We start from the raw sequence: 20,849 nt of genomic DNA, 5'->3' as shown, positions 1-20,849 counted from the left end.
CTCGTATCCCAAAAGAAAATCCTGTCTTTTCCATAGAAACGTTCCTCCATTTAGATGGAGACTTTTTATAACCCATAGTATTTCATAGCGACGCAATTTCTGTGTTAATTCGTCAATGTGAGGGAGCGAGACATGCATTAAAGAAGGAATAGTGCAACGGAAAGGAGATACTCGTATCCCAAAAGAAAATCCTGTCGTTTCCATAGAAACGTTCCTCGATTTAGAAGGAGAATTTCTATAACCCAAAGTATTTCATAGCGACGCAATTTCTGTGTTAATTCGTCAATGTGAGGGAGTGAGAGATGCAATAAAGGAGGAATAGTACATCGTAAAGGAGATACTCGTATCCCAAAAGAAAATCCTGTCGTTTCCATAGAAACGTTCCTCGATTTAGAAGGAGAATTCCTGTAACCTATAGTATTTCATAGCGAAGAAAATTTCTGTGTTAATTCGTCAATGTGAGGGAGCGAGAGATGCAGTAAGGAAGGAATAGTGCATCGGAGAGGAGATACTCGTATCCCAAAAGAAAATCCTGTCGTGTCCATAGGAACGTTCCTCGATTTAGAAGGAGAACTCCCATAACACATAGTATTTCAAAGCGATGAAATTTCTGTGTTAATTCGTCAATGTGAGGGAGCGAGAGATGCAGTAAAGAAGGAATAGTGCATCGGAAAGGAGGTACTCATATCCCAAAAGAAAATCCTGTCGTTTCCATAGAAGCGTTCCTCGATTTAGATGGAGTATTCCTATAACCCAAGGTATTTCATAGCGACGCAATTTCTGTGTTAATTCATCAATGTGAGGGAGCGAGAGATGCAGTCAAAAAGGAATAGTGCATCAGAAAGAAGATACTGGTATCCCAAAAGAAAATCCTGTCGTTTCCATAGAAACTTTCCTCGGTTTAGAAGGAGAATTCCTATAACCCATAGTATTTTGAAGCGACGCAATTTCTGTGTTAATACGTCAATGTAAGGGAGCGAGAGATGCAGTAAAGAAGGAGTAGTGGCTCGAAATGGAGATACTCGTATCGCAAAAGAAAATCGTGTCGTTTCCACAGAAACGTTCCTCGATTTAGAAGGAGACTTTCTATAACATATAGTATTTCATAGCGACGCATTTTCTGTGTTAATTCGTCAATGTGAGGGAGCGAGAGATGCATTAAAGACGGAATAGTGCATCGGAAAGGAGATACTCGTATCCCAAAAGAAAAACCTGTTGTTTCCATAGAAACGTTCCTCGATTTAGAAGGAGAATTCATATAACCCATAGTATTTCATAGCGACGCCATTTCTGTGTTAATTCGTCAATGTGAGGGAGTGAGAGATGCAATAAAGAAGGAATAGTGCATCGTAAAGGAGATACTCGTATCCCAAAAGAAAATCCTGTCGTGTCCATAGGAACGTTCCTCGATTTAGAAGGATAATTCCTATAACACATAGTATTTCAAAGCGATGCAATTCCTGTGTTAATTCGTCAATGTGAGGGAGCGAGAGATGTAGTAAAGAAGGAATAGTGCATCGGAAAGTAGATACTCGTATCCCAAAAGAAAATCCTGTCGTTTCCATAGAAACGTTCCTCGATTTAGAAGGAGAATTCCTGTAACCTATAGTATTTCATAGCGACGCAATTTCTGTGTCAATTCGTCAATGTGAGGGAGCGAGAGATGCAGTAAAGAAGGAATAGTGCATCGGAAAGGAGATACTCGTATCCCAAAAGAAATATCTGTTGTTTCCATAGAAACTTTCCTCGATTTAGAAGGAGAATTCTTATAACCCATAGTATTTCATAGCGACGCCATTTCTGTGTAAATTCGTCAATGTAAGGGAGTGAGAGATGCAATAAAGAAGGAATAGTGCATCGTAAAAGAGATACTCGTATCCCAAAAGAAATTCCTGTCATGTCCATAGGAACGTTCCTCGATTTAGTAGGAGAATTCCTATAACCAATAGTATTTCAAAGCGATGCAATTTCTGTGTTAATTCGTCAATGTGAGGGAGCGAGAGATGCAGTAAAGAAGGAATAGTGCATCGGAAAATAGATACTCGTATCCCAAAAGAAAATCCTGTCATGTCCATAGGAACGATCCTCGATTTAGAAGGAGAATTCCTATAACCCATAGCATTTCATAACGACGCCATCTCTGTGTAAATTCGACAATGTGTGGGAGTGAGAGATGCAATAAAAAAGGAATAGTGTATCGTAAAGGAGATACTCGTATTCCAAAAGAAAATCCTGTCATGTCCATAGGAACGTTCCTCGATTTAGTAGGAGAATTCCTATAACCAATAGTATTACAAAGCGACGCAATTTCTGTGTTAATTCGTCAATGTAAGGGAGCGAGAGATGGAGTAAAGAAGGAGTAGTGCCTCGGAAAGGAGATACTCGTATCCCACAAGAAAATCCTGTCATGTCCATAGGAACGTTCCTCGATTTAGAAGGAGAATTCCTATAACCCATAGTATTTTAAAGCGACGCAATTTCTGTGTTAATTCGTCAATGTAAGGGAGCGAGAGATGCAGTAAAGAAGGAATAGTGCATCGGAAAGTAGATACTCGTATCCCAAAATAAATACCTGTTTTTTCCATAGAAACGTTCCTCGATTTAGAAGGAGAATTCCTATAACCCATAGTATTTCATAGCGACGCAATTTCTGTTTTAATTCGTCAATGTGAGAGAGCGAGAGATGCAGTAAAGAAGGAATAGTGCATCGGAAAGGAGGTACTCGTATCCCAAAAGAAAAACCTGTTGTTTCCATTGAAATGTTCCTCGATTTAGAAGGTGAATTCCTATAACCCATTGTATTTCATAGCAACGCCATTTCTGTGTAAATTCGTCAATGTGAGGGAGTGAGAGATGCAATAAAGAAGGAATAGTGCATCGTAAAGGAGATACTCGTATCCCAAAAGAAAATCCTGTCATATCCATAGGAACGTTCCTCGATTTAGAAGGAGAATTCCTATAACCCATAGTATTTTAAAGCGACGCAATTTCTGTGTTAATTCGTCAATGTAAGGGAGCGAGAGATGCAGTAAAGAAGGAGTAGTGCCTCGGAAAGGAGATACTCGTATCGCAAAAGAAAATCCTGTCGTGTCCATAGGAGCGTTCCTCGATATAGAAGGAGAATTCCTATAACCCATAGTATTTCATAGCGACGCCATTTCTGTGTTAATTCGTCAATGTGAGGGAGTGAGAGATGCAATAAAGGAGGAATAGTACATCGTAAAGGAGATACTCGTATCCCAAAAGAAAATCCTGTCGTTTCCATAGAAACGTTCCTCGATTTAGAAGGAGAATTCCTGTAACCTATAGTATTTCATAGCGAAGAAAATTTCTGTGTTAATTCGTCAATGTGAGGGAGCGAGAGATGCAGTAAGGAAGGAATAGTGCATCGGAAAGGAGATACTCGTATCCCAAAAGAAAATCCTGTCGTGTCCATAGGAACGTTCCTCGATTTAGAAGGAGAACTCCCATAACACATAGTATTTCAAAGCGATGAAATTTCTGTGTTAATTCGTCAATGTGAGGGAGCGAGAGATGCAGTAAAGAAGGAATAGTGCATCGGAAAGGAGGTACTCATATCCCAAAAGAAAATCCTGTCGTTTCCATAGAAGCGTTCCTCGATTTAGATGGAGTATTCCTATAACCCAAGGTATTACATAGCGACGCAATTTCTGTGTTAATTCATCAATGTGAGGGAGCGAGAGATGCAGTCAAAAAGGAATAGTGCATCAGAAAGAAGATACTGGTATCCCAAAAGAAAATCCTGTCGTTTCCATAGAAACTTTCCTCGGTTTAGAAGGAGAATTCCTATAACCCATAGTATTTTGAAGCGACGCAATTTCTGTGTTAATACGTCAATGTAAGGGACCGAGAGATGCAGTAAAGAAGGAGTAGTGGCTCGAAATGGAGATACTCGTATCGCAAAAGAAAATCGTGTCGTTTCCACAGAAACGTTCCTCGATTTAGAAGGAGACTTTCTATAACATATAGTATTTCATAGCGACGCATTTTCTGTGTTAATTCGTCAATGTGAGGGAGCGAGAGATGCATTAAAGACGGAATAGTGCATCGGAAAGGAGATACTCGTATCCCAAAAGAAAAACCTGTTGTTTCCATAGAAACGTTCCTCGATTTAGAAGGAGAATTCATATAACCCATAGTATTTCATAGCGACGCCATTTCTGTGTTAATTCGTCAATGTGAGGGAGTGAGAGATGCAATAAAGAAGGAATAGTGCATCGTAAAGGAGATACTCGTATCCCAAAAGAAAATCCTGTCGTGTCCATAGGAACGTTCCTCGATTTAAAAGGATAATTCCTATAACACATAGTATTTCAAAGCGATGCAATTCCTGTGTTAATTCGTCAATGTGAGGGAGCGAGAGATGTAGTAAAGAAGGAATAGTGCATCGGAAAGTAGATACTCGTATCCCAAAAGAAAATCCTGTCGTTTCCATAGAAACGTTCCTCGATTTAGAAGGAGAATTCCTGTAACCTATAGTATTTCATAGCGACGCAATTTCTGTGTTAATTCGTCAATGTGAGGGAGCGAGAGATGCAGTAAAGAAGGAATAGTGCTTCGGAAAGGAGATACTCGTATCCCAAAAGAAATATCTGTTGTTTCCATAGAAACTTTCCTCGATTTAGAAGGAGAATTCTTATAACCCATAGTATTTCATAGCGACGCCATTTCTGTGTAAATTCGTCAATGTAAGGGAGTGAGAGATGCAATAAAGAAGGAATAGTGCATCGTAAAAGAGATACTCGTATCCCAAAAGAAATTCCTGTCATGTCCATAGGAACGTTCCTCGATTTAGTAGGAGAATTCCTATAACCAATAGTATTTCAAAGCGATGCAATTTCTGTGTTAATTCGTCAATGTGAGGGAGCGAGAGATGCAGTAAAGAAGGAATAGTGCATCGGAAAATAGATACTCGTATCCCAAAAGAAAATCCTGTCGTGTCGATAGGAACGTTCCTCGATTTAGAAGGAGAATTCCTATAACACATAGTATTTCAAAGCGATGCAATTTCTGTGTTAGTTCGTCAATGTGAGGGAGCGAGAGATGCAGTAAAGAAGGAGTAGTGCATCGGAAAGGAGATACTCGTACCCCAAAAGAAAATCCTGTCATGTCCATAGGAACGATCCTCGATTTAGAAGGAGAATTCCTATAACCCATAGCATTTCATAGCGACGCCATTTCTGTGTAAATTCGTCAATGTGAGGGAGTGAGAGATGCAATAAAAAAGGAATAGTGTATCGTAATGGAGATACTCGTATTTCAAAAGAAAATCCTGTCATGTCCATAGGAACGTTCCTCAATTTACAAGGAGAATTCCTATAACCCATAGTATTTTAAAGCGACGCAATTTCTGTGTTAATTCGTCAATGTGAGGGAGCGAGAGATGCAGTAAAGAAGGAGTAGTGCATCGGAAAGGAGATACTCGTATCCCAAAAGAAAATCCTGTCATGTCCATAGGAACGATCCTCGATTTAGAAGGAGAATGCCTATAACCCATAGCATTTCATAGCGACGCCATTTCTGTGTAAATTCGACAATGTGTGGGAGTGAGAGATGCAATAAAAAAGGAATAGTGTATCGTAAAGGAGATACTCGTATTCCAAAAGAAAATCCTGTCATGTCCATAGGAACGTTCCTCGATTTAGTAGGAGAATTCCTATAACCAATAGTATTACAAAGCGACGCAATTTCTGTGTTAATTCGTCAATGTAAGGGAGCGAGAGATGGAGTAAAGAAGGAGTAGTGCCTCGGAAAGGAGATACTCGTATCCCAAAAGAAAATCCTGTCATGTCCATAGGAACGTTCCTCGATTTAGAAGGAGAATTCCTATAACCCATAGTATTTTAAAGCGACGCAATTTCTGTGTTAATTCGTCAATGTAAGGGAGCGAGAGATGCAGTAAAGAAGGAATAGTGCATCGGAAAGTAGATACTCGTATCCCAAAAGAAATACCTGTTTTTTCCATAGAAACGTTCCTCGATTTAGAAGGAGAATTCCTATAACCCATAGTATTTCATAGCGACGCAATTTCTGTTTTAATTCGTCAATGTGAGAGAGCGAGAGATGCAGTAAAGAAGGAATAGTGCATCGGAAAGGAGGTACTCGTATCCCAAAAGAAAAACCTGTTGTTTCCATAGAAATGTTCCTCGATTTAGAAAGTGAATTCCTATAACCCATTGTATTTCATAGCAACGCCATTTCTGTGTAAATTCGTCAATGTGAGGGAGTGAGAGATGCAATAAAGAAGGAATAGTGCATCGTAAAGGAGATACTCGTATCCCAAAAGAAAATCCTGTCATATCCATAGGAACGTTCCTCGATTTAGAAGGAGAATTCCTATAACCCATAGTATTTTAAAGCGACGCAATTTCTGTGTTAATTCGTCAATGTAAGGGAGCGAGAGATGCAGTAAAGAAGGAGTAGTGCCTCGGAAAGGAGATACTCGTATCGCAAAAGAAAATCCTGTCCTGTCCATAGGAGCGTTCCTCGATATAGAAGGAGAATTCCTATAACCCATAGTATTTCGTAGCGACGCCATTTCTGTGTAAATTCGTCAATGTGAGGGAGTGAGAGATGCAATAAAGAAGGAATAGTGCATCGTAAAAGAGATACTCGTATCCCAAAAGAAAATCCAGTCATGTCCATAGGAACGTTCCTCGATTTAGTAGGAGAATTCCTATAACCAATAGTATTTCAAAGCGATGCAATTTCTGTGTTAATTCGTCAATGTGAGGGAGCGGGAGATGCAGTAAAGAAGGAATAGTGCATCGGAAAGGAGATACTCGTATCCCAAAAGAAAATCCTGTCGTGTCGATGGGAACGTTCCTCGGTTTAGAAGGAGAATTCCTATAACACATAGTATTTCAAAGCGATGCAATTTCTGTGTTAATTCGTCAATGTGACGGAGCGAGAGATGCAGTAAAGAAGGAGTAGTGCCTCGGAAAGGAGATACTCGTATCCCAAAAGAAAATCCTGTCATGTCCATAGGAACGATCCTCGATTTAGAAGGAGAATTCCTATAACCCATAGCATTTCATAGCGACGCCTTTTCTGTGTAAATTCGTCAATGTGAGGGAGTAAAAGATGCAACAAAAAAGGAATAGTGTATCGTAAAGGAGATACTCGTAATCCAAAAGAAAATCCTGTCATGTCCATAGGAACGTTCCTCGATTTACAAGGAGAATTCCTATAACCCATAGTATTTTAAAGCGACGCAATTTCTGTGTTAATTCGTCAATGTGAGGGAGCGAGATATGCAGTAAAGAAGGAGTAGTGCATCGGAAAGGAGATACTCGTATCCCAAAAGAAAATCCTGTCATGTCCATAGGAACGATCGTCGATTTAGAAGGAGAATTCCTATAACCCATAGCATTTCATAGCGACGCCATTTCTGTGTAAATTCGTCAATGTGAGGGAGCGAGAGATGCAATAAAGAAGAAATAGTGCATCGTAAAAGAGATACTCGTATCCCAAGAGAAAATCCTGGCATGTCCATAGGAACGTTCCTCGATTTAGTAGGAGAATTCCTATAACCAATAGTATTTCAAAGCGATGCAATTTCTGTGTTAATTCGTCAATGTGAGGGAGCGAGAGATGCAGTAAAGAAGAAATAGTGCATCGGAAAGGAGATACTCGTATCCCAAAAGAAAATCCTGTCGTGTCGATAGGAACGTTCCTCGATTTAGAAGGAGAATTCCTATAACACATAGTATTTCAAAGCGATGCAATTTCTGTGTTAATTCGTCAATGCGAGGGAGCGAGAGATGCAATAAAGAAGGAATAGTGCATCGGAAAGGAGATACTCGTATCCCAAAAGAAAATCCTGTCATGTCTATAGGAACGTTCCTCGATTTAGTAGGAGCATTCCTATAACCAATAGTATTTCAAAGCGACGCAATTTCTGTGTTAATTCGTCAATGTAAGGGAGCGAGAGATGCAGTAAAGAAGGAGTAGTGCCTCGGAAAGGAGATACTCGTATCCCAAAAGAAAATCCTGTCATGTCCATAGGAACGTTCCTCGATTTAGAAGGAGAATTCCTATAACCCATAGTATTTTAAAGCGACGCAATTTCTGTGTTAATTCGTCAATGTAAGGGAGCGAGAGATGCAGTAAAGAAGGAGTAGTGCCTCGGAAAGGAGATACTCGTATCGCAAAAGAAAATCCTGTCGTGTCCATAGGAACGTTCCTCGATTTAGAAGGAGAATTCCTATAACACATAGTATTTCAAAGCGATGCAATTTCTGTGTTAATTCGTCAATGTGAGGGAGCGAGAGATGCAGTAAAGAAGGAATAGTGCATCGGAAAGGAGATACTCGTATCCCAAAAGAAAATCGTGTCGTGTCCATAGGAACGTTCCTCGATTTAGAAGGAGACTTTCTATAACCCATAGTATTACATAGCGATGCAATTTCTGTGTTAATTCGTCAATGTGAGGGAGCGAGAGATGCAGTAAAGAAGGAATAGTGCATCTGAAAGGAGATACTCGTAACCCAAAAGAAATACCTGTTGTTTCCATAGAAACGTTCCTCGATTTAGAAGGAGAAATCCTATAACCCATAGTATTTCATAGCGACGCAATTTCTGCGTTAATTCGTCAATGTGAGGGAGCGAGAGATGCAGCAAAGAAGGAATAGTGCATCGGAAAGGAGATAGTCGTATCCCAAAAGAAAAACCTGTTGTTTCCATAGAAACGTTCCTTGGTTTAGAAGGAGAATTCCTATAACACATAGTATTTCATAGCGACGCCATTTCTGTGTAAATTCGTCAATGTGAGGGAGTGAGAGATGCAATAAAGAAGGAATAGTGCATCGTAAAAGAGGTACTCGTATCCCAAAAGAAAATCCTGACGTGTCCATAGGAACGTTCCTCGATTTAGAAGGAGAGTTCCTAAAACACATAGTATTTCAAAGCGATGCAAATTCTGTGTTAATTCGTCAATGTGAGGGAGCGAGAGATGCAGTAAAGAAGGAATAGTGCATCGTAAAAGAGGTACTCGTATCCCAAAAGAAAATCCTGACGTGTCCATAGAAACATTCCTCGATTTAGAAGGAGAATTCCTGTAACATATAGTATTTCATAGCGACGCAATTTCTGTGTTAATTCGTCAATGTGAGGGAGCGAGAGATGCAGTAATGAAGGAATAGTGCATCGGAAAGGAGATACTCGTATCCGAAAAGAGAATCCTGTCGTGTCCATAGAAACGTACCTCGATATACAAGGAGAATTCCTATAACACATAGTATTTCAAAGCGATGCAATTTCTGTGTTAATTCGTCAATGTGAGGGAGCGAGAGATGCAGTAAAGAAGAAATAGTGCATCGGAAAGGAGATACTCGTATCCCAAAAGAAAATCCTGTCTTTTCCATAGAAACGTTCCTCGATTTAGATGGAGACTTTTTATAAGCCATAGTATTTCATAGCGACGCAATTTCTGTGTTAATTCGTCAATGTGAGGGAGCGAGAGATGCATTAAAGAAGGAATAGTGCAACGGAAAGGAGATACTCGTATCCCAAAAGAAAATCCTGTCGTTTCCATAGAAACGTTCCTCGATTTAGAAGGAGAATTTCTATAACCCATAGTATTTCATAGCGACGCAATTTCTATGTTAATTCGTCAATGTGAGGGAGTGAGAGATGCAATAAAGGAGGAATAGTGCATCGTAATGGAGATACTCGTATCCCAAAAGAAAATCCTGTCGTTTCCATAGAAAAGTTCCTCGATTTAGAAGGAGAATTCCTGTAACCTATAGTATTTCATAGCGAAGCAAATTTCTGTGTTAATTCGTCAATGTGAGGGAGCGAGAGATGCAGTAAAGAAGGAATAGTGCTCGGGAATGGAGGTACTCATATCCCAAAAGAAAATCCTGTCGTTTCCATAGAAGCGTTCCTCGATTTAGAAGGAGTATTCCTATAACCCAAGGTATTTCATAGCGACGCAATTTCTGTGTTAATTCATCAATGTGAGGGAGCGAGAGATGCAGTCAAAAGTGAATAGTGCATCGGAAAGAAGATACTGGTATCCCAAAAGAAAATCCTGTTGTTTCCATAGAAACGTTCCTCGATTTAGAAGGAGAATTCCTATAACCCATAGTATTTCATAACGACGCCATTTCTGTGTTAATTCGTCAATGTGAGGGAGTGAGAGATGCAATAAAGAAGGAATAGTGCATCGTAAAGGAGATACTCGTATCCCAAAAGAAAATCCTGTCGTGTCCATAGGAACGTTCCTCGATTTACAAGGAGAATTCCTATAACACATAGTATTTCAGAGCGATGCAATTTCTGTGTTAATTCGTCAATGTGAGGGAGCGAGAGATGTAGTAAAGAAGGAATAGTGCATCGGAAAGGAGATACTCGTATCCAAAAAGAAAATCCTGTCGTTTCCATAGAAACGTTCCTCGATTTAGAAGGAGAAATCCTGTAACCTATAGTATTTCATAGCGACGCAATTTCTGTGTTAATTCGTCAATGTGAGGGAGCGAGAGATGCAGTAAAGAAGGAATAGTGCATCGGAAAGGAGATACTCGTATCCCAAAAGAAATATCTGTTGTTTCCATAGAAACGTTCCTCGATTTAGAAGGAGATATCCTATAACCCATAGTATTTCATAGCGACGCCATTTCTGTGTAAATTCGTCAATGTGAGGGAGTGAGAGATGCAATAAAGAAGGAATAGTGCATCGTAAAAGAGATACTCGTATCCCAAAAGAAAATCCTGTCATGTCCATAGGAACGTTCCTCGATTTAGTAGGAGAATTCCTATAACCAATAGTATTTCAAAGCGATGCAATTTCTGTGTTAATTCGTCAATGTGAGGGAGCGAGAGATGCAGTAAAGAAGAAATAGTGCATCGGAAAGGAGATACTCGTATCCCAAAAGAAAATCCTGTCGTGTAGATAGGAACGTTCCTCGATGTAGAAGGAGTATTCCTATAACACATAGTATTTCAAAGCGATGCAATATCTGTGTTAATTCGTCAATGTGAGGGAGCGAGAGATGCAGTAAAGAAGGAGTAGTGCATCGGAAAGGAGATACTCGTAACCCAAAAGAAAATCCTGTCATGTCCATAGGAACGATCCTCGATTTAGAAGGAGAAATCCTATAACCCATAGCATTTCATAGCGACGCCATTTCTGTGTAAATTCGTCAATGTGAGGGAGTGAGAGATGCAATTAAAAAGGAATAGTGTATCGTAAAGGAGATACTCGTATTCCAAAAGAAAATCCTGTCATGTCCATAGGAACGTTCCTCGATTTACAAGGAGAATTCCTATAACCCATAGTATTTTAAAGCGACGCAATTTCTGTGTTAATTCTTCAATGTGAGGGAGCGAGAGATGCAGTAAAGAAGGAGTAGTGCATCGGAAAGGAGATACTCGTATCCCAAAAGAAAACCCTGTCATGTCCATAGGAACGATCCTCGATTTAGAAAGAGAATTCCTATAACCCATAGCATTTCATAGCGACGCCATTTCTGTGTAAATTCGTCAATGTGAGGGAGTGAGAGATGCAATAAAGAAGGAATAGTGCATCGTAAAAGAGATATTCGTATCCCAAAAGAAAATCCTGTCATGTCCATAGGAACGTTCCTCGATTTAGTAGGAGAATTCCTATAACCAATAGTATTTCAAAGCGATGCAATTTCTGTGTTAATTCGTCAATGTGAGGGAGCGAGAGTTGCAGTAAAGAAGAAATAGTGCATCGGAAAGGAGATACTCGTATCCCAAAAGAAAATCCTGTCGTGTCGATAGGAACGTTCCTCGATGTAGAAGGAGTATTCCTATAACACATAGTATTTCAAAGCGATGCAATTTCTGTGTTAATTCGTCAATGTGAGGGAGCGAGAGATGCAGTAAAGAAGGAGTAGTGCATCGGAAAGGAGATACTCGTATCCCAAAAGAAAATCCTGTCATGTCCATAGGAACGATCGTCGATTTAGAAGGAGAATTCCTATAACCCATAGCATTTCATAGCGACGCCATTTCTGTGTAAATTCGTCAATGTGAGGGAGCGAGAGATGCAATAAAGAAGGAATAGTGCATCGTAAAAGAGATACTCGTATCCCAAGAGAAAATCCTGGCATGTCCATAGGAACGTTCCTCGATTTAGTAGGAGAATTCCTATAACCAATAGTATTTCAAAGCGATGCAATTTCTGTGTTAATTCGTCAATGTGAGGGAGCGAGAGATGCAGTAAAGAAGAAATAGTGCATGGGAAAGGAGATACTCGTATCCCAAAAGAAAATCCTGTCGTGTCGATAGGAACGTACTTCGATTTAGAAGGAGAATTCCTATAACACATAGTATTTCAAAGCGATGCAATTTCTGTGTTAATTCGTCAATGTGAGGGAGCGAGAGATGCCGTAAAGAAGGAATAGTGCATCGGAAAGGAGATACTCGTATCCCAAAAGAATATCCTGTCATGTCTATAGGAACGTTCCTCGATTTAGTAGGAGCATTCCTATAACCAATAGTATTTCAAAGCGACGCAATTTCTGTGTTAATTCGTCAATCTAAGGGAGCGAGAGATGCAGTAAAGAAGGAGTAGTGCCTCGGAAAGGAGATACTCGTTTCCCAAAAGAAAATCCTGTCATGTCCATAGGAACGTTCCTCGATTTAGAAGGAGAATTCCTATAACCCATAGTATTTTAAAGCGACGCAATTTCTGTGTTAATTCGTCAATGTAAGGGAGCGAGAGATGCAGTAAAGAAGGAGTAGTGCCTCGGAAAGGAGATACTCGTATCGCAAAAGAAAATCCTGTCGTGTCCATAGGAACGTTCCTCGATTTAGAAGGAGAATTCCTATAACACATAGTATTTCAAAGCGATGCAATTTCTGTGTTAATTCGTCAATGTGAGGGAGCGAGAGATGCAGTAAAGAAGGTATAGTGCATCGGAAAGGAGATACTCGTATCCCAAAAGAAAATCGTGTCGTGTCCATAGGAACGTTCCTCGATTTAGAAGGAGACTTTCTATAACCCATAGTATTTCATAGCGATGCAATTTCTGTGTTAATTCGTAAATGTGAGGGTGCGCGAGATGCAGTAAAGAAGGAATAGTGCATCAGAAAGGAGATACTCGTATCCCAAAAGAAATACCTGTTGTTTCCATAGAAACGTTCCTCGATTTAGAAGGAGAAATCCTAAAACCCATTGTATTTCATAGCGACGCAATTTCTGCGTTAATTCGTCAGTGTGAGGGAGCGAGAGATGCAGCAAAGAAGGAATAGTGCATCGGAAAGGAGATAGTCGTATCCCAAAAGAAAAACCTGTTGTTTCCATAGAAACGTTCCTTGGTTTAGAAGGAGAATTCCTATAACACATAGTATTTCATAGCGACGCCATTTCTGTGTAAATTCGTCAATGTGAGGGAGTGAGAGATGCAATAAAGAAGGAATAGTGCATCGTAAAAGAGATACTCGTATCCCAAAAGAAAATCCTGACGTGTCCATAGGAACGTTCCTCGATTTAGAAGGAGAATTCCTAAAACAAATTGTATTTCAAAGCGATGCAAATTCTGTGTTAATTCGTCAATGTGAGGGAGCGAGAGATGCAGTAAAGAAGGAATAGTGCATCGGAAAGGAGATACTCGTATTCCAAAATAAAATCCTGTCGTGTCCATAGAAACGTTCCTCGATTTAGAAGGAGCATTCCTGTAACCTATAGTATTTCATAGCGACGCAATTTCTGTGTTAATTCGTCAATGTGAGGGAGCGAGAGATGCAGTAAAGAAGGAATAGTGCATCGGAAAGGAGATACTCGTATCCGAAAAGAAAATCCTGTCGTGTCCATAGGAACGTTCCTCGATTTAGAAGGAGAATTCCTATAACACATAGTATTTCAAAGCTATGCAATTTCTGTGTTAATTCGTCAATGTGAGGGAGCGAGAGATGCAGTAAAGAAGGAATAGTGCATCGGAAAGGAGATACTCGTATCCCAAAAGAAAATCCTGTCTTTTCCATAGAAACGTTCCTCGATTTAGAAGGAGACTTTTTATAAGCCATAGAATTTCATAGCGACGCAATTTCTGTGTTAATTCGTCAATGTGAGGGAGCGAGAGATGCATTAAAGAAGGAATAGTGCAACGGAAAGGAGATACTCGTATCCCAAAAGAAAATCCTGTCTTTTCCATAGAAACGTTCCTCGATTTAGAAGGAGAATTTCTATAACCCATAGTATTTCATAGCGACGCAATGTCTGTGTTAATTCGTCAATGTGAGGGAGTGAGAGATGCAATAAAGGAGGAATAGTGCATCGTAATGGAGATACTCGTATCCCAAAAGAAAATCCTGTCGTTTCCATAGAAACGTTCCTCGATTTAGAAGGAGAATTCCTGTAACCTATAGTATTTCATAGCGAAGAAAATTTCTGTGTTAATTCGTCAATGTGAGGGAGCGAGAGATGCAGTAAAGAAGGAATAGTGCTCGGGAATGGAGGTACTCATATCCCAAAAGAAAATCCTGTCGTTTCCATAGAAGCGTTCCTCGATTTAGAAGGAGTATTCCTATAACCCAAGGTATTTCATAGCGACGCTATTTTTGTGTTAATTCATCAATGTGAGGGAGCGAGAGATGCAGTCAAAAGTGAATAGTGCATCGGAAAGAAGATACTGGTATCCCAAAAGAAAATCCTGTTGTTTCCATAGAAACGTTCCTCGATTTAGAAGGAGAATTCCTATAACCCATAGTATTTCATATCGACGCCATTTCTGTGTTAATTCGTCAATGTGAGGGAGTGAGAGATGCAATAAAGAAGGAATAGTCATCGTAAAGGAGATACTCGTATCCCAAAAGAAAATCCTGTCGTGTCCATAGGAACGTTCCTCGATTTACAAGGAGAATTCCTATAACACATAGTATTTCAGAGCGATGCAATTTCTGTGTTAATTCGTCAATGTGAGGGAGCGAGAGGTGTAGTAAAGAAGGAATAGTGCATCGGAAAGGAGATACTCGTATCCAAAAAGAAAATCCTGTCGTTTCCATAGAAACGTTCCTCGATTTAGAAGGAGAAATCCTGTAACCTATAGTAATTCATAGCGACGCAATTTCTGTGTTAATTCGTCAATGTGAGGGAGCGAGAGATGCAGTAAAGAAGGAATAGTGCATCGGAAAGGAGATACTCGTATCCCAAAAGAAATATCTGTTGTTTCCGTAGAAACGTTCCTCGATTTAGAAGGAGATTTCCTATAACCCATAGTATTTCATAGCGACGCCATTTCTGTGTAAATTCGTCAATGTGAGGGAGTGAGAGATGCAATAAAGAAGGAATAGTGCATCGTAAAAGAGATACTCGTATCCCAAAAGAAAATCCTGTCATGTCCATAGGAACGTTGCTCGATTTAGTAGGAGAATTCCTATAACCAATAGTATTTCAAAGCGATGCAATTTCTGTGTTAATTCGTCAATGTGAGGGAGCGAGAGATGCAGTAAAGAAGAAATAGTGCATCGGAAAGGAGATACTCGTATCCCAAAAGAAAATCCTGTCGTGTCGATAGGAACGTTCCTCGATGTAGAAGGAGTATTCCTATAACACATAGTATTTCAAAGCGATGCAATATCTGTGTTAATTCGTCAATGTGAGGGAGCGAGAGATGCAGTAAAGAAGGAGTAGTGCATCGGAAAGGAGATACTCGTAACCCAAAAGAAAATCCTGTCATGTCCATAGGAACGATCCTCGATTTAGAAGGAGAAATCCTATAACCCATAGCATTTCATAGCGACGCCATTTCTGTGTAAATTCGTCAATGTGAGGGAGTGAGAGATGCAATTAAAAAGGAATAGTGTATCGTAAAGGAGATACTCGTATTCCAAAAGAAAATCCTGTCATGTCCATAGGAACGATCCTCGATTTAGAAAGAGAATTCCTATAACCCATAGCATTTCATAGCGACGCCATTTCTGTGTAAATTCGTCAATGTGAGGGAGTGAGAGATGCAAAAAAAAGGAATAGTGTATCGTAAAGGAGATACTCGTATTCCAAAAGAAAATCCTGTCATGTCCATAGGAACGTTCCTCGATTTAGTAGGAGAATTTCTATAACCATTAGTATTTCAAAGCGACGCAATTTCTGTGTTAATTCGTCAATGTAAGGGAGCGAGAGATGGAGTAAAGAAGGAGTAGTGCCTCGGAAAGGAGATACTCGTATCCCAAAAGAAAATCCTGTCATGTCCATAGGAACGTTCCTCGATTTAGTAGGAGAATTCCTATAACCCATAGTATTTTAAAGCGACGCAATTTCTGTGTTAATTCGTCAATGTAAGGGAGCGAGAGATGCAGTAAAGAAGGAGTAGTGCCTCGGAAAGGAGATACTCGTATCGCAAAAGAAAATCCTGTCGTGTCCATAGAAACGTTCCTCGATTTAGAAGGAGAATTTCTATAACCCATAGTATTTCATAGCGACGCAATTTCTGTGTTAATTCGTCAATGTGAGGGAGTGAGAGATGCAGTAAAGAAGGAATAGTGCATCGGAAAGGAGATACTCGTATCCCAAAAGAAAATCCTGTCTTTTCCATAGAAACGTTCCTCGATTTAGAAGGAGACTTTTTATAAGCCATAGTATTTCATAGCGACGCAATTTCTGTGTTAATTCGTCAATGTGAGGGAGCGAGAGATGCATTAAAGAAGGAATAGTGCAACGGAAAGGAGATACTCGTATCCCAAAAGAAAATCCTGTCGTTTCCATAGAAACGTTCCTCGATTTAGAAGGAGAATTTCTATAACCCATAGTATTTCATAGCGACGCAATTTCTGTGTTAATTCGTCAATGTGAGGGAGTGAGAGATGCAATAAAGGAGGAATAGTGCATCGTAAAGGAGATACTCGTATCCCAGAAGAAAGTCCTGTCGTTTCCATAGAAACGTTCCTCGATTTAGAAGGAGAATTCCTGTAACCTATAGTATTTCAAAGCGATGCAATTTCTGTGTTAATTCGTCAATGTGAGGGAGCGAGAGATGCAGTAAAGAAGGAATAGTGCTCGGGAAAGGAGATACTCATATCCCAAAAGAAAATCCTGTCGTTTCCATAGAAGCGTTCCTCGATTTAGAAGGAGTATTCCTATAACCCAAGGTATTTCATAGCGACGCAATTTCTGTGTTAATTCATCAATGTGAGGGAGCGAGAGATGCAGTCAAAAGTGAATAGTGCATCGGAAAGAAGATACTGGTATCCCAAAAGAAAATCCTGTTGTTTCCATAGAAACGTTCCTCGATTTAGAAGGAGAATTCCTATAACCCATAGTATTTCATAGCGACGCCATTTCTGTGTTAATTCGTCAATGTGAGCGAGTGAGAGATGCAATAAAGAAGGAATAGTGCATCGTAAAGGAGATACTCGTATCCCAAAAGAAAATCCTGTCGTGTCCATAGGAACGTTCCTCGATTTACAAGGAGAATTCCTATAACACATAGTATTTCAAAGCGATGCAATTTCTGTGTTAATTCGTCAATGTGAGGGAGCGAGAGATGTAGTAAAGAAGGAATAGTGCATCGGAAAGGAGATACTCGTATCCAAAAAGAAAATCCTGTCGTTTCCATAGAAACGTTCCTCGATTTAGAAGGAGAAATCCTGTAACCTATAGTATTTCATAGCGACGCAATTTCTGTGTTAATTCGTCAATGTGAGGGAGCGAGAGATGCAGTAAAGAAGGAATAGTGCATCGGAAAGGAGATACTCGTATCCCAAAAGAAATATCTGTTGTTTCCATAGAAACGTTCCTCGATTTAGAAGGAGAATTCCTATAACCCATAGTATTTCATAGCGACGCCATTTCTGTGTAAATTCGTCAATGTGAGGGAGTGAGAGATGCAATAAAGAAGGAATAGTGCATCGTAAAAGAGATACTCGTATCCCAAAAGAAAATCCTGTCATGTCCATAGGAACGTTCCTCGATTTAGTAGGAGAATTCTTATAACCAATAGTATTTCAAAGCGATGCAATTTCTGTGTTAATTCGTCAATGTGAGGGAGCGAGAGATGCAGTAAAGAAGAGATAGTGCATCGGAAAGGAGATACTCGTATCCCAAAAGAAAATCCTGTCGTGTCGATAGGAACGTTCCACGATGTAGAAGGAGTATTCCTATAACACATAGTATTTCAAAGCGATGCAATATCTGTGTTAATTCGTCAATGTGAGGGAGCGAGAGATGCAGTAAAGAAGGAGTAGTGCATCGGAAAGGAGATACTCGTAACCCAAAAGAAAATCCTGTCATCAGGGTGTCTACGTGGACAAGAAAAAAAAATTCCCGGATTTTTCCCGGATTTCCCGGTTAAAAACACAATTTCTCCCGAATGAAATTACGTATAAAGCGGGTGAAAATACATCCGTGTTAAGCAACAGTATACTTTCCGTGGGAGCTGTAAAACCTATCAGTCCTTTGAATCGTAAAGGTCTTATACCGGCGGAGGACGTCCCAGCACTTTAGGAAACGAAATCCAGGAAAAACAATGCTTTTGGAAAGTCGTTTGACAATATGCACAGAGTTTATTTTCGTATTGCGAAAGTATATACACAAATTCCACAAATTACAGCACGGTAGCTTCCGAAACTCTAAAATAGAGATTGCGTTGAGCGATGCACTTTTGTCAGCCAGTCATAGCTCATGTCACGTGATCTCGCTAGCAAATGACGGCAGTTGTTCAGAGCACGAGGCCTACGAGAAAGACAGGCCGCGGCGCGTACGTTGCGAAGGTAGGCCGAGCTCGCTCAACTCAGCAAAGTGCGTTTCTACAGCGGTTAACTCGGAAGTAGATGTGTATGTACGAACGAGAATTGCATCGTCTATTGACATCCACTGTTATTAGTCCTACAATGATAGGAAGTCCGTAGGCCTACTAACAGGCTCTAATTTGGCAATTAAAATCGTGCCAAAATGATTATCAGTTGCGTAGAAAAGTCGAGGTTTTCTGGCATGAAAAGACTTGTGACATTACCCAGTAACACATTATGCACATTTTTTTGAGGGTCAATTACACTTTTTGCCATCGATCGCATAATTTTTTATCTATGTAAAAAGAACATTAAATATGAAAACTAACTTGAAGCTCGGTCTTTTTTTAGCGTGTGTTACACGTTAAGTCATATCAAATACAAATGTGCCGGTAAAATTTTAAATAGTGGCATACATGACTTATCTTCTCGGCCCGACATTTTTCAAATGGCTGATTCTCAAGGTGTTACGTTTTGAATGAGAGTTATAACGCCCTGTGATTTAAGAAATTCACTGCACATTCTCACACGTAACATAAATCATCTTGCGTGGAAATTTCCTTTGAAAGTAACGCATCTCAAGCCACTATTCGTAATATTTTCTGGTGATCTGTTAGAAATGTAAACAATGGTGACGTCACACACATCGAATGCACGTTAGTTGTTACGGACGTACTGCATAATCTTCGACCTAAAGCCTTTGACATTTAACGGTGTCAGCAAGCTGGTCTGTGCATTGTGTAAATTACCCATTTTCTATGCAACTAAACTTTTACTTTGGTGTTATTCTCTGATTTGTGTTTCATTGCTGCAATATTATTCAGCAGTAGTGGACTAAAGTTCTTTGTCAGCGTATCAATCTTACACGTCACACCTACAAAACTTTAACTGAAATCTAAAACAACGAAAAATCCCGGAATTCTAAATAATTCCCGGGTTTTTCCCGGATTTGTCCCGGATGAAAAAATTCCCGGGTTTTTCCCGGAATTCCCGGATGTCCCGGGCCGTATACACCCTGTGTCATGTCCATAGGAACGATCCTCGATTTAGAAGGAGAAATCCTATAACCCATAGCATTTCATAGCGACGCCATTTCTGTGTAAATTCGTCAATGTGAGGGAGTGAGATATGCAATTAAAAAGGAATAGTGTATCGTAAAGGAGATACTCGTATTCCAAAAGAAAATCCTGTCATGTCCATAGGAACGTTCCTCGATTTACAAGGAGAATTCCTATAACCCATAGTATTTTAAAGCGACGCAATTTCTGTGTTAATTCTTCAATGTGAGGGAGCGAGAGATGCAGTAAAGAAGGAGTAGTGCATCGGAAAGGAGATACTCGTATCCCAAAAGAAAATCCTGTCATGTCCATAGGAACGATCCTCGATTTAGAAAGAGAATTCCTATAACCCATAGCATTTCATAGCGACGCCATTTCTGTGTAAATTCGTCAATGTGAGGGAGTGAGAGATGCAAAAAAAAGGAATAGTGTATCGTAAAGGAGATACTCGTATTCCAAAAGAAAATCCTGTCATGTCCATAGGAACGTTCCTCGATTTAGTAGGAGAATTCCTATAACCATTAGTATTTCAAAGCGACGCAATTTCTGTGTTAATTCGTCAATGTAAGGGAGCGAGAGATGGAGTAAAGAAGGAGTAGTGCCACGGAAAGGAGATACTCGTATCCCAAAAGAAAATCCTGTCATGTCCATAGGAACGTTCCTCGATTTAGTAGGAGAATTCCTATAACCCATAGTATTTTAAAGCGACGCAATTTCTGTGTTAATTCGTCAATGTAAGGGAGCGAGAGATGCAGTAAAGAAGGAGTAGTGCCTCGGAAAGGAGATACTCGTATCGCAAAAGAAAATCCTGTCGTGTCCATGGGAACGTTCCTCGATTTAGAAGGAGAATTCCTATAACACATAGTATTTCAAAGCGATGCAATTTCTGTGTTAATTCGTCAATGTGACGGAGCTAGAGATGCAGTAAAGAAGGAATAGTGCATCGGAAAGGAGATACTCGTATCCCAAAAGAAAATCCTGTCGTGTCCATAGGAACGTTCCTCGATTTAGAAGGAGACTTTCTATAACCCATAGTATTTCATAGCGATGCAATTTCTGTGTTAATTCGTCAAT

This window comes from Schistocerca cancellata, unplaced genomic scaffold (assembly GCF_023864275.1).
Source record: "Schistocerca cancellata isolate TAMUIC-IGC-003103 unplaced genomic scaffold, iqSchCanc2.1 HiC_scaffold_1147, whole genome shotgun sequence".
Taxonomy (NCBI): domain Eukaryota; kingdom Metazoa; phylum Arthropoda; class Insecta; order Orthoptera; family Acrididae; genus Schistocerca; species Schistocerca cancellata.
Note: the sequence above shows the minus strand (reverse complement) of the source record.